The sequence below is a fragment of the Rhinopithecus bieti genome, unplaced genomic scaffold (assembly GCF_001698545.2).
Source record: "Rhinopithecus bieti isolate Rb0 unplaced genomic scaffold, ASM169854v2 scaffold_2077, whole genome shotgun sequence".
Lineage (NCBI taxonomy): Eukaryota > Metazoa > Chordata > Mammalia > Primates > Cercopithecidae > Rhinopithecus > Rhinopithecus bieti.
The window spans coordinates 2,094,945-2,104,532 of NW_016803882.1; the positions used below are offsets into that span (position 1 = coordinate 2,094,945).

Below are 9,588 nucleotides of genomic sequence, written 5' to 3' on the forward strand. Positions count from 1 at the left end.
TATATCTCTGATCTATTAGTCTACAAGAATTATCCTATAAAATACCTAGATAAGTAGAGAAATTTGCAACTCTGGCTTCTACTTCAAGATTACAGCAGGCAGAAACTTTGGCTCTTGGTCCATTGAGTTACTCTTGAACTGTTTCAGTGTTCCAGACTGGGACTTAGGGGCAAAATGAGGCATTGTCCTTGGCCTTGAGGAAGCTCAAAATTTTCCTTCAGAAAACTGGCATGTCTAGGTTTCAGATTGTCCTGGGTCTTCTGGTGTCCTGAGTGCGTTGAGGCTTATTCCTTTGCTTTTGGTTGTCTGTACCAGCTGCTTATACAGAGCCAGTTCTGACCTGGAGGGTAAGAGTATGGGATTTAAGACTGGTGACTCGGGGGTTTACGGGAATATGTATGAATTCCAGTTTAGTTCCAATTAGTGGCTCTGAATTTTCTTTCACTTGATGTGGCCAGATTGTGCTGTGATATTGGAAGAAATGAGTTCCTGACTTTTTCCTCTATGGTCTAGATAGCAGAAAATGCAGCTCAGCTAGGAGTATAAGCTTATGCACAGACACTGCTGAAAATGGTGGCTAATTTGGGGCTCTAGGAGATCAGCCCTGTTTTCATATTATCGTGGATCCTGTGGAAAGTGGACACTGGTAAAAGTGTTTCTGGAGGGTTTTAAGATGGGCCACTGGTGTTCTCCTAATTTCCCTGGGTCCTGGAGCCCTTGGTTCTGATAACTGATATCCCAGATCTTCAAGGAGGGTAGACTTTAGGACCACACTAGAGGTCAGCATCCTGGCCTGGCCTTCAGATTACCCCTGGTGGTCCTGAGCTGTCCTTGAGCTTATTTCCTCAAGCTACCCACCAGAAAACAGGAGGCTTGTTGGGATGAGCCTGGTTCATTGCTTGTTGGGGTCCGCCTGTTTCCTAAACAAAGGAATGAACACATAAGACAACACAAGGCAAGACAAACATGGCGGCCGCCCCGAACCACACGCTCCGCTTTATTTTATACCGTTGTTTGTGGAATGTTACCAAGTCACAAGACACATTGTTGTTTTTCTGACCTTTCCCTGACTTTCTGGATTTCCAAGATGTTTACATATAAACAAGCCCCAGGGTCTGCTATTTGCAACTGGCTCCTTTGTCCTCCCTGTTTGCAGGGGAGGAATGTCCTGCTTCGTTTGCAAGAGCAGGACTTATCTGGAACGCCCTGCTTCGTTTGCAAGCACATAGTCCTCTACAATTGCTAATGAGTTTGGCTTAATTTGGCCCCTAGAAGCTGGAGGATTTGTTTGGATTTGGCATCTCTATTAAGGTGTTTTTTGTTTTGTTTTTTTTTTTGTTTTTTGTTTTTTTTTTTAAAGCAAGCATGTCTAGTGGTCTTAGTTGCATGCTGGTTGGAGGGAAAATTAATCTTTGACCTGAGCAGCCTAATGGCAGGCCAGCTGGCATCAAGCTTGGACTCTGAAAGGGAAGCATTAGGGTTTGGGCTTCATTCTCTGTAGACAACCAGGTGGCCCCTTGGGAAAGTGAGATCAACTCTTCATTGAAAGGAGGTTGATATTGAAGAAAAGAACTTTAATAGTATGTGAATACTTTTTTCTTTTTTTTGAGATGGATTCTTACTCTGTCACTCAGGCTGGAGTGCAGTGGTGTGATACCAGCTCACAGCAACCTCCTCCTCCCAGGTTCAAGCGATTCTCTTGCCTCAGCCTCCCAAGTAGCTGGGATTACAGGCATGCGCCACCCCACACAGCTAATTATTTTTGGTAGATTAGGGGTTTCACCATGTTGGCCAGGCTAGTCTCAAACTTCTGACCTCAAGTGATCTTCCTGCCTTGACCTCCCAAAGTGCTGGTATTACAGCCGTGAGCCACTGTGCCCGGCCAGTATGTGAGTTCTTAATAGTCAAAGCAAAAGAGCATGTAGGTAACAAGTTTGTAATGGAAGAAGGACTAGAAGGAGGTAATTAGACATGGTTTAGAACAGTGATAATGTGGCTTTAAAGCTGTAGCGTGCAACTGGTAGCCCAATGTTGCCAAGAACCACCATCCATTTGGAAGCAAACCCTTCCTCAGAGTGGCCTGTTGGAGTCTCCACCCATGTAGAATCAGTTTGAAGAGCTGGTTCCTCAAAACAAAAGCTTTGCAATGAGTTAGAAGGACCATTTTAAGAGAAAAGGTGCTCTGCTGGTGACAGCTGGCAGCAAATTTGGAGACTGAAGGACTATCTCTTTAATATAACAGGTGACTCTGAGTCATTAAGAAAAATATTAAATTATGTTCTACAAATTCTGAGAATACATCTGTAGGATGCATTTACAAAGACCAGATTATTACAAACAATTCAAGTAATGACAAGTTCAATAACCTAGAGAATTCACTGGCATGGAGTATCATTTCTCAGTGTCACGGTCTGTTGCAAGGACCATAGTTCCATCAAACTAGGTTGAAAGAGAAATCACTGGAAGGATACTGTACTCTCTCAGGGAATGAGAAAGTAGATATGGGCCTCATAGATGCTAAAACCAGTAACTAGAGTGTCAGGAGGAAAGAATTCTCTCTTCTTCTCTGAGGCCTGGTAGTCTATTTCCTTTGCTTTTCCTAATCTCCCTTTTTCATGAGTGGCATTTTTTTTTTTTTTTTTGAGATAGGGTCTTGTTCTGTCACCCAGGCTGGAGTGAAGTGGCATGATCATAGCTCACTGTAACCTAGAATGCATGGACTAAAGTGATCTTCCTGGCTCAGCCCCTTGAGGAGCTGAAACTACTACTCAGGCATGTGCTACCACACTTGGCTGATTTTTTTTTTTTTTTTTTTGAGACAATCTCACTCTGTTGCCCAAGCTGGAGTGCAGTGGTGCAATCTGGGCTCACTGCAACCTCCACCTCCCGGGTTCAAGCGATTCTTCTGCCTCAGCCTCTCGAGTGGCTGGGATCAGAGGCAGAAGCCACTGTGCCGGGCTAATTTTTGTATTTTTAGTAGAGATGGGGTTTTGTCATGTTGGCCAGGCTGGTCTTGAACTCCTGACCTCAGACGATCCACCTGCCTCGGCCTCCGAAAGTGCTGAGATTACAGACGTGAACCACCATGCCCGGGCCTTTTTTTTTTTTCTATTTTTTGTAGAGTCAGCGTCTTGTAATGTTGACCAGCCTGGTCTAGAACTCCTGGCCTCAAGTGATCTTCCTGCCTTGGCCTCCCAAAGTGCTGAAATTATAGGCATAAATCACTGTGCCAGCCCTAGATCAGCATTTTCTATTTTAGCATGTACATGGCTGTCCCATCTGAGCTGCATGCAGCCTTCTAGATACTCAATAATAACTCAGTACAGGCTGTCTAGTCCTCCCGTGTTTTGGATCCAGTTCTCTCATGATATCATTTGCTTGGCTCGTAGTATTGGTATTGGCATATATTGGTTCTTCTTTGGTCATGTCCCCAGCTCTGGTCCAATTAGCTGTGGTCATGGGGGCAAAATGACTAAGAGGAGTTTTATTCACTCATTCATTCAATAAATATTGGACATTAAAAAATTTTGTTTTGGCCAGGTATTCTAAGCAGCTGGAGTTCAATCTTGAGCAAAGCATACATACATGGGTCTTGTTGTCATGGCCTTATAGTATAGCAGGGAAGACAGATATTAATGAAATATTATAAAAATTATTTATTTGTTGGAGACAGAGTCTCACTCTGTCACCCAGGCTGGAGTGCAGTGGTGTGGTCATAGTTTACTGCAGTCTTGAACTTCTGGCTTCAAGGGGTCCTCCTGCCTCAGCCTCCTGGGTAGCTGGGACTACTGCTGGGACCACTGTTTATTTTAAATTTGTTTGTAGAGACAAGGTTTTGGTGTGCTACCCAGGCTGGTCTCCAACTCCTGGCCTCAAGTGATCCTCCTGCCTTGGCCTCTCAAAGTGTTGGGATTATCAGTGTGGGCCTGGCCAGATATTAATGCAGTATTAACATACATGAATATGTAACAAGATGCTGTAGGGTGCTGAACGTGATCCTGTTTTCTCAATTTGATTACTAAGGCTCACACTGAGGAAAAACTACAGCAAGCATTCTGTACTCTAAGTTGGAGGGACAATTAGTGCTCTGGACCAGCCACACCATTCAGGGCTTCCTGGGAAGCACTCAGAGAACAGACCCAATTGCCTCCCACAACACCTGACCCCCCTCCTCTGGATATGAGAAGAGGACCTGGAGGGGGAAGAGGAATGCTGCCTGTTGGAGGACAGCAGTGTTTGAGATATGAAGCTATTCTTGTCCTTCTCCTCCTCAAGCTGGAGGGAAAGTGGGGATTTTTTCTTTTCAAAGCCAAGGCAGGCAAGCCCCCAAGAGAACTATTAGTGAAGGAGTTGCCTTATATTCTTACAAACAGTTCAGTTAATAACAAGTTAAGTAATATACAGTAGGGTCTCTAAGCAGGCATCTGCTTATCTAGCAGACTTGCTGGGCTGCTGCTGTGTTATTGGAACAGGACAAAGGCTTTCTGGGGAGAGATCTGTGGCAGGTGGGAAGGAAGTCAATGTTTCCCTGCCTCAAGCTTCAGGTTATTGCCAACTATGGAAGTTGGATACTACAGGGGCCTACTGGCTGAAGAATTGGCCATGAGGGAAGAAGAGATTGGGGCTACAGAGGCTCTGGGCTGCTACATTATGGGATAAATTAATGCACATTAAAGCCAGCAGCAACTGGCCCAGTTACTCTAAGAGCCCACCTGTTTGGGAATGAGCCCTCTCTCCAAGGGGCCTGGGGAGTATCTACCCCTCTACCTTACACTAAAGACCAGAGATCTAGGAGGGCAGTTAATGGCCTTGGGAGGGAATGGCAAGTTCACTCTTGCTCCTCTTTTTACCCCAAGACCAAAGGAGCAGATACAAGGAAGAGAAAGAGGGAAGGGGAGGTGCGTGAGAATAGACCCTGGACTGTGTCCCCTACAGCATCCCTCACCTTCTCACCCTCAGCCACTGGAGCCACAAAGGAGAGAAAGAGACCTGATCGAATATTGACTCAAATTTTAAAATGAACGGCTTTAAGAAACAGAATGCAATTGTTTTCATCATAGAAACTGATCACTAAGATTATCATGGTATTCAGTGAAAAGGGATTTTAAATAAGGGAGTAAGTTAGGGGCTCGGGGTTTGGGGGAGGCGGACAGAAAGCAGAGAGGTATTGCAAACATGTGCTCAACTCCACCTGGCCAGAAACCTAAGGAGGCAAGAAATCAGTATGAAATGGATGCCCTCCAGAGAGACACAAGGAAGGAGTCTGCTGTCAAAGAGAATACAAAGAAAGATTTGGGTGTGTGGCTATAAAAATTGGCATTTTGAATTAGATCTCCAGTGCATCTTTCATTCTAACAGGAGAAAAATAGGCCCAGGGAGAAGTGACATCCTTGATCCCACACAGCCAGTTGCTGGAGAAAGGCAGAGACTAGAATGCAGTGCTGGGTTGACTTGGGTGGTCAAGTGCGTTCCTTCTCCAACACTTAGCATCATTTAGCATCATCCCTCAAAGGAGTGAGAAGGCAGGAGTGTGTCTAATGCTGCCAACAATCATTTTGCCCCTTGCAACATTCTTCATGGTCAGCCCTGGGAATCAGGGCTTTTTAGGGAATTCAAGACCAGCTACAATCACCTAGTATTCCTGTGAACAAGTGCTGGCTTTCTTCTTCTTTCTTCTTCTTCCTCCTTCTTCTTTCTTCTTCCTTCTTCTTCTTTCTCTTCTTCTTCTTTTCCTTCTTTTCTTTTCCTTTTCTTCTTTTTCTTCTTCTCCTCCTCCTCCTTCTTTCTTCTTCTTCCTCCTCCTTCTCCCCTTTCCTCCTCCTCCTCCTCCTCCTCCTCCTCCTCCTTCTTCTTCTTCTTCTTCTTCTTCTTCTTCTTCTTCTTCTTCTTCTTCTTCTTCTTCTCATTTATTAATGCAGTATCCATTAGATCTAAAATCTGCAGTTTCTAAGCACACTATGTTTACATCTTTCAGATCCTTCTGCAGTTTTAGGTTATTTCTACAGAGGTACCTTTAAGTGAATGAATAACACATTCTATAATTCCTGAAAATATAGTATAGAGTGAGTGAAATGATTTAAATATAATTTAGGCACATATTGATTACGAAAATAGATTATCTCTCAATACGATACTTCTCTGTCTTGGTAAAAATAAAAAGCAAAGAAAATAATTCATTTCTGAAGTTGCTTTCCTTCACTTTTAAAGGTCTGATCTCCTCCCACCATGCATATGTACCCTTTACTGTTAAGGAAAGCTTTGCATATGTAGAGATAGAAGAATAATGATATGTAAATACTAAAGATATGTCATTCTCCCAAAGGAGACACAGGTGGTTTTCAATGATTCCTTGCCTCATGTTGATGAGTCTGTAGAATTCAGAATCCATTTGGACACAGCTAATATCCCTGCTCTTCGGGTAGAAACAAGGACATCAGGTCATTGGTAGGGAGGTACAGGCCCTTCCGCTGCTGCTGCAGAGAGGTAATGACTCAAGAAAATTGGGCCAAAATTTGTTTAAAAAAATATATAAGTAAAAGAATCACAGATGCTGATTGATTGGTATTACATCTTGGACCAGCCAAATGCCTTTATTTTTACTTTATTTGTATTTTTTGGTGGCTGTAATCAAATGTGTGTTTAAAATTCCTCATTCCCCACTGTAGGGTTCTAGCTGCAATTATATTACGTTGCCTTTTAGCAGGCAACTTTACCATATTCATTCATAAAAGCTTTGATTGCAGTAGCTCTGGATTTAGTATCTATTTCTAAGCTGGCCTTATATAAACTATTTGGTATTTGAATTAAATGAATATTAATGATGTACCTCGGTTTTTTGGTTTTGAAGTATCTTCCTATGCTTGTGAGGATTGTATGAGAAAAATAGGCTACAGTGTAAATAGATAGAATTGCTTGGTCTGGTGTTGAGTGGAACTTGCCTAGAATGAAATTCTGAGAAATTCTCACCTATAAGTGTTGTAGTGATAGGTAAGTTCTTCCTCCATCCAGAGTCCCACTGTACCTTTGGAATGACAGTGATGTACAACGATGTCTTTCTTTCCACTCTGTCTCAATCAGTAAGAACTGGATATTACTTTAATTTAGCTACTGTTTTGTCCTAAAAAGTAAACATTTTAAAAATGAACCTGAAAAGAGTCTTAGGGAGTCTGATCTCACCATATTCACGTGGTGTGAAAGGTATTTAAAGAGGGGAGGGATCACTAAAGCTATTTATAAACCTAAACAATCTTTTCCAAGTTTTCATAAAGTTTTAACAATTTAAATATTGATAGTGCATCTAGGTATTCAATAACTATAATTGCATATGTAGTGCTTTCCATCAATTAAAATCCTCAAATGCATCTCAAACCAAGATGGTATTTCCACATCATGCCTATTTAAAAGCAAATATAATAGATACTATTCCTAGTCATAAAACCAGATAAACCCCCCTACCCCGTTCAAAAGGCAGCAATATCTAGTTTCCCTACATGTATTAAATGAGTGCTTTTGTGTTGAAAATCAGAATATGGAAAAAAAAAAGTCAGCTTTTTCCCTTATGCATCACTGAGAACAAGCATAATCCTCTAAATTTTTTTTTTTTTTAATTTCCTTATAGTTTTATTTCTTCAAGACAACTGAGTGGGTGGAGAAAGAAAAGTGATAAGGAAAACATTTTCATCTTGCACATCTTCCTCCAGCCCCTAAAATTCTCATCTGACACTTTGTGACATGTGTAGTGGTGTCAGCATCTCTTCAAATCTAGCTCCCTTCACGTTGGACCCTCTCAGGTTGACTTCTTGAAGATCACACCCAGAGAGATCACACTTCTCTAAGTCAGTTCCTGCCAGAGTTGCTCCTCTGAGGTTACAGTTCTTCAACTTTGCATTTTTTAAGGTAGCCACTCTCAGGTTAATTCCTGTCGTCTGACTTCCCTCCATATCCACACCTTTCAGATTAGCACCTTCTAAATTGGCTTTAAGACCAGAAGGATCCTCAAAATTACACAGTTTCAGGGATGCTCCTTCTGCATGAGAACAGAGCATCTTGACTCCCTGGAGATTTGCACAGTCAAGCACGGATCCAGAGAGATCAGCTCATTCAAGATTTGCACAGCAAAGAATTGCATGTGCAAGATTGCAGTGGCTTAAATTGGCCATTTTGAAGTTAATGTATCCAAGGTCCAAACGAGAAAGATCAGCACCACTGAAGTTGAAACCCTGGCATCGCCGTTCTGACATGGTTGGAGTTGCTAGTAAAAATCGGACAAATTCCTTTCGGGATATTGGTGAATGATACTCCAGTGGTTGAGAATTCTTTATTGCCACTTCTAGGTGTTCAATCAATGAGTAAATACCAAAAAATCTTGCTTCTTCTAACACACCCAATAAATTAATGCCGTCATTTACAATGAGCTGTCCATGATGCAAGTAGTTCAAAATGGGTTCAAAGTACTCAGGACTTCGGTCAATTAAGAAAGCTCCTTTATGATCTTGCTTATTTCCCCCAGACACCTTTGTCCTTACACTTATGGGCCAGCATACCGTCAGCGTCTTTATTCACTAAAGTGCTCCATGTAGTTGTAAAGTACCGCTCTCCAACATTTAATGTCAGCCAGTCTGTGTGGAATCCTAACAATCCTTCAGGAGGCTTAGAATCTGTCTGAGGATACTTCCGTTCTTGGGGCTGCCGTTCAGAAACAGGGCCACCTGCCTCATCGCGCTGCCCCCGCTGGGTCCTGAGTGAGCTGCCACCCTCCCACCTGGTCCTCCGCCCACCTTTTTCTCCTCCCGCCCTTCCCCTCCCTCCACCCACTCGGATTTGCCTCCCTTTGCCACCTTCCTGCCCTTGGAGACATACCACATACATGCTGGCCTTCTTCTAATAATATTACCAAGATTAATGAGCTGAACAGAACATACATTGAAAGCATTGTGATTAACCGACGTGTAATAACTCCCTAATGGTTCTCTTATATTTTTGGGTTTATTATAAATACCAAAATGTCACCTCAAGTGGTTGAATCTCAACTACTTCAAGGTTTATTCTCAGGTCAGGTACTTTATCCTTAAGGTTTTATAAATATATTCCCTTCATTTATATTTCATTCATTCATTCATTCATTCATTCATTCATTCATTCAATCCCCAGATATTTATTAAAGTTTCTTTGTGCTAGGCTCTAAGATGGGTGCAATATTGTCCATTGACTTTGCAGCCCACTGTCTAGTATGGAAGAAAAATCTATTAGACAAATAATAGCAAGTAGAGTGTGCTAGCGGCTACCTTAGAGGTGTAGTAAAAGTGCAAAGAGTGGTTGGAAAAAAAAATCTTTGTAGAGATATGAGTCTTGAAGTTGGAAAAAAGCAGAAGGGGGTACTCCAGGGAGAGAGATTATGATCGGCAAATGTGGAGGTATGACTGCATGTCATGCATGTCATGATTAGGAACTGCAAGATTTATTCTGTCACAAAGATACATCCACACGTATGTTCATTGCAGCACTATTCATTTTTTTTTTTTTGAGATGGAGTCTCGCTCTGTCCTCCAGGCTGGAGTGCAGTGGCCGGATCTCAGCTCACGGCAAGCT

At 42.4% G+C, this 9,588-nt stretch overlaps 1 pseudogene; it reads right to left on the reverse strand.

The window, feature by feature from the left end:
• Nucleotides 1–7,712: 7,712 nt before the first annotated feature.
• Nucleotides 7,713–8,556, reverse strand: LOC108518509 (BTB/POZ domain-containing protein KCTD9 pseudogene; annotated as a pseudogene).
• Nucleotides 8,557–9,588: the final 1,032 nt, after the last annotated feature.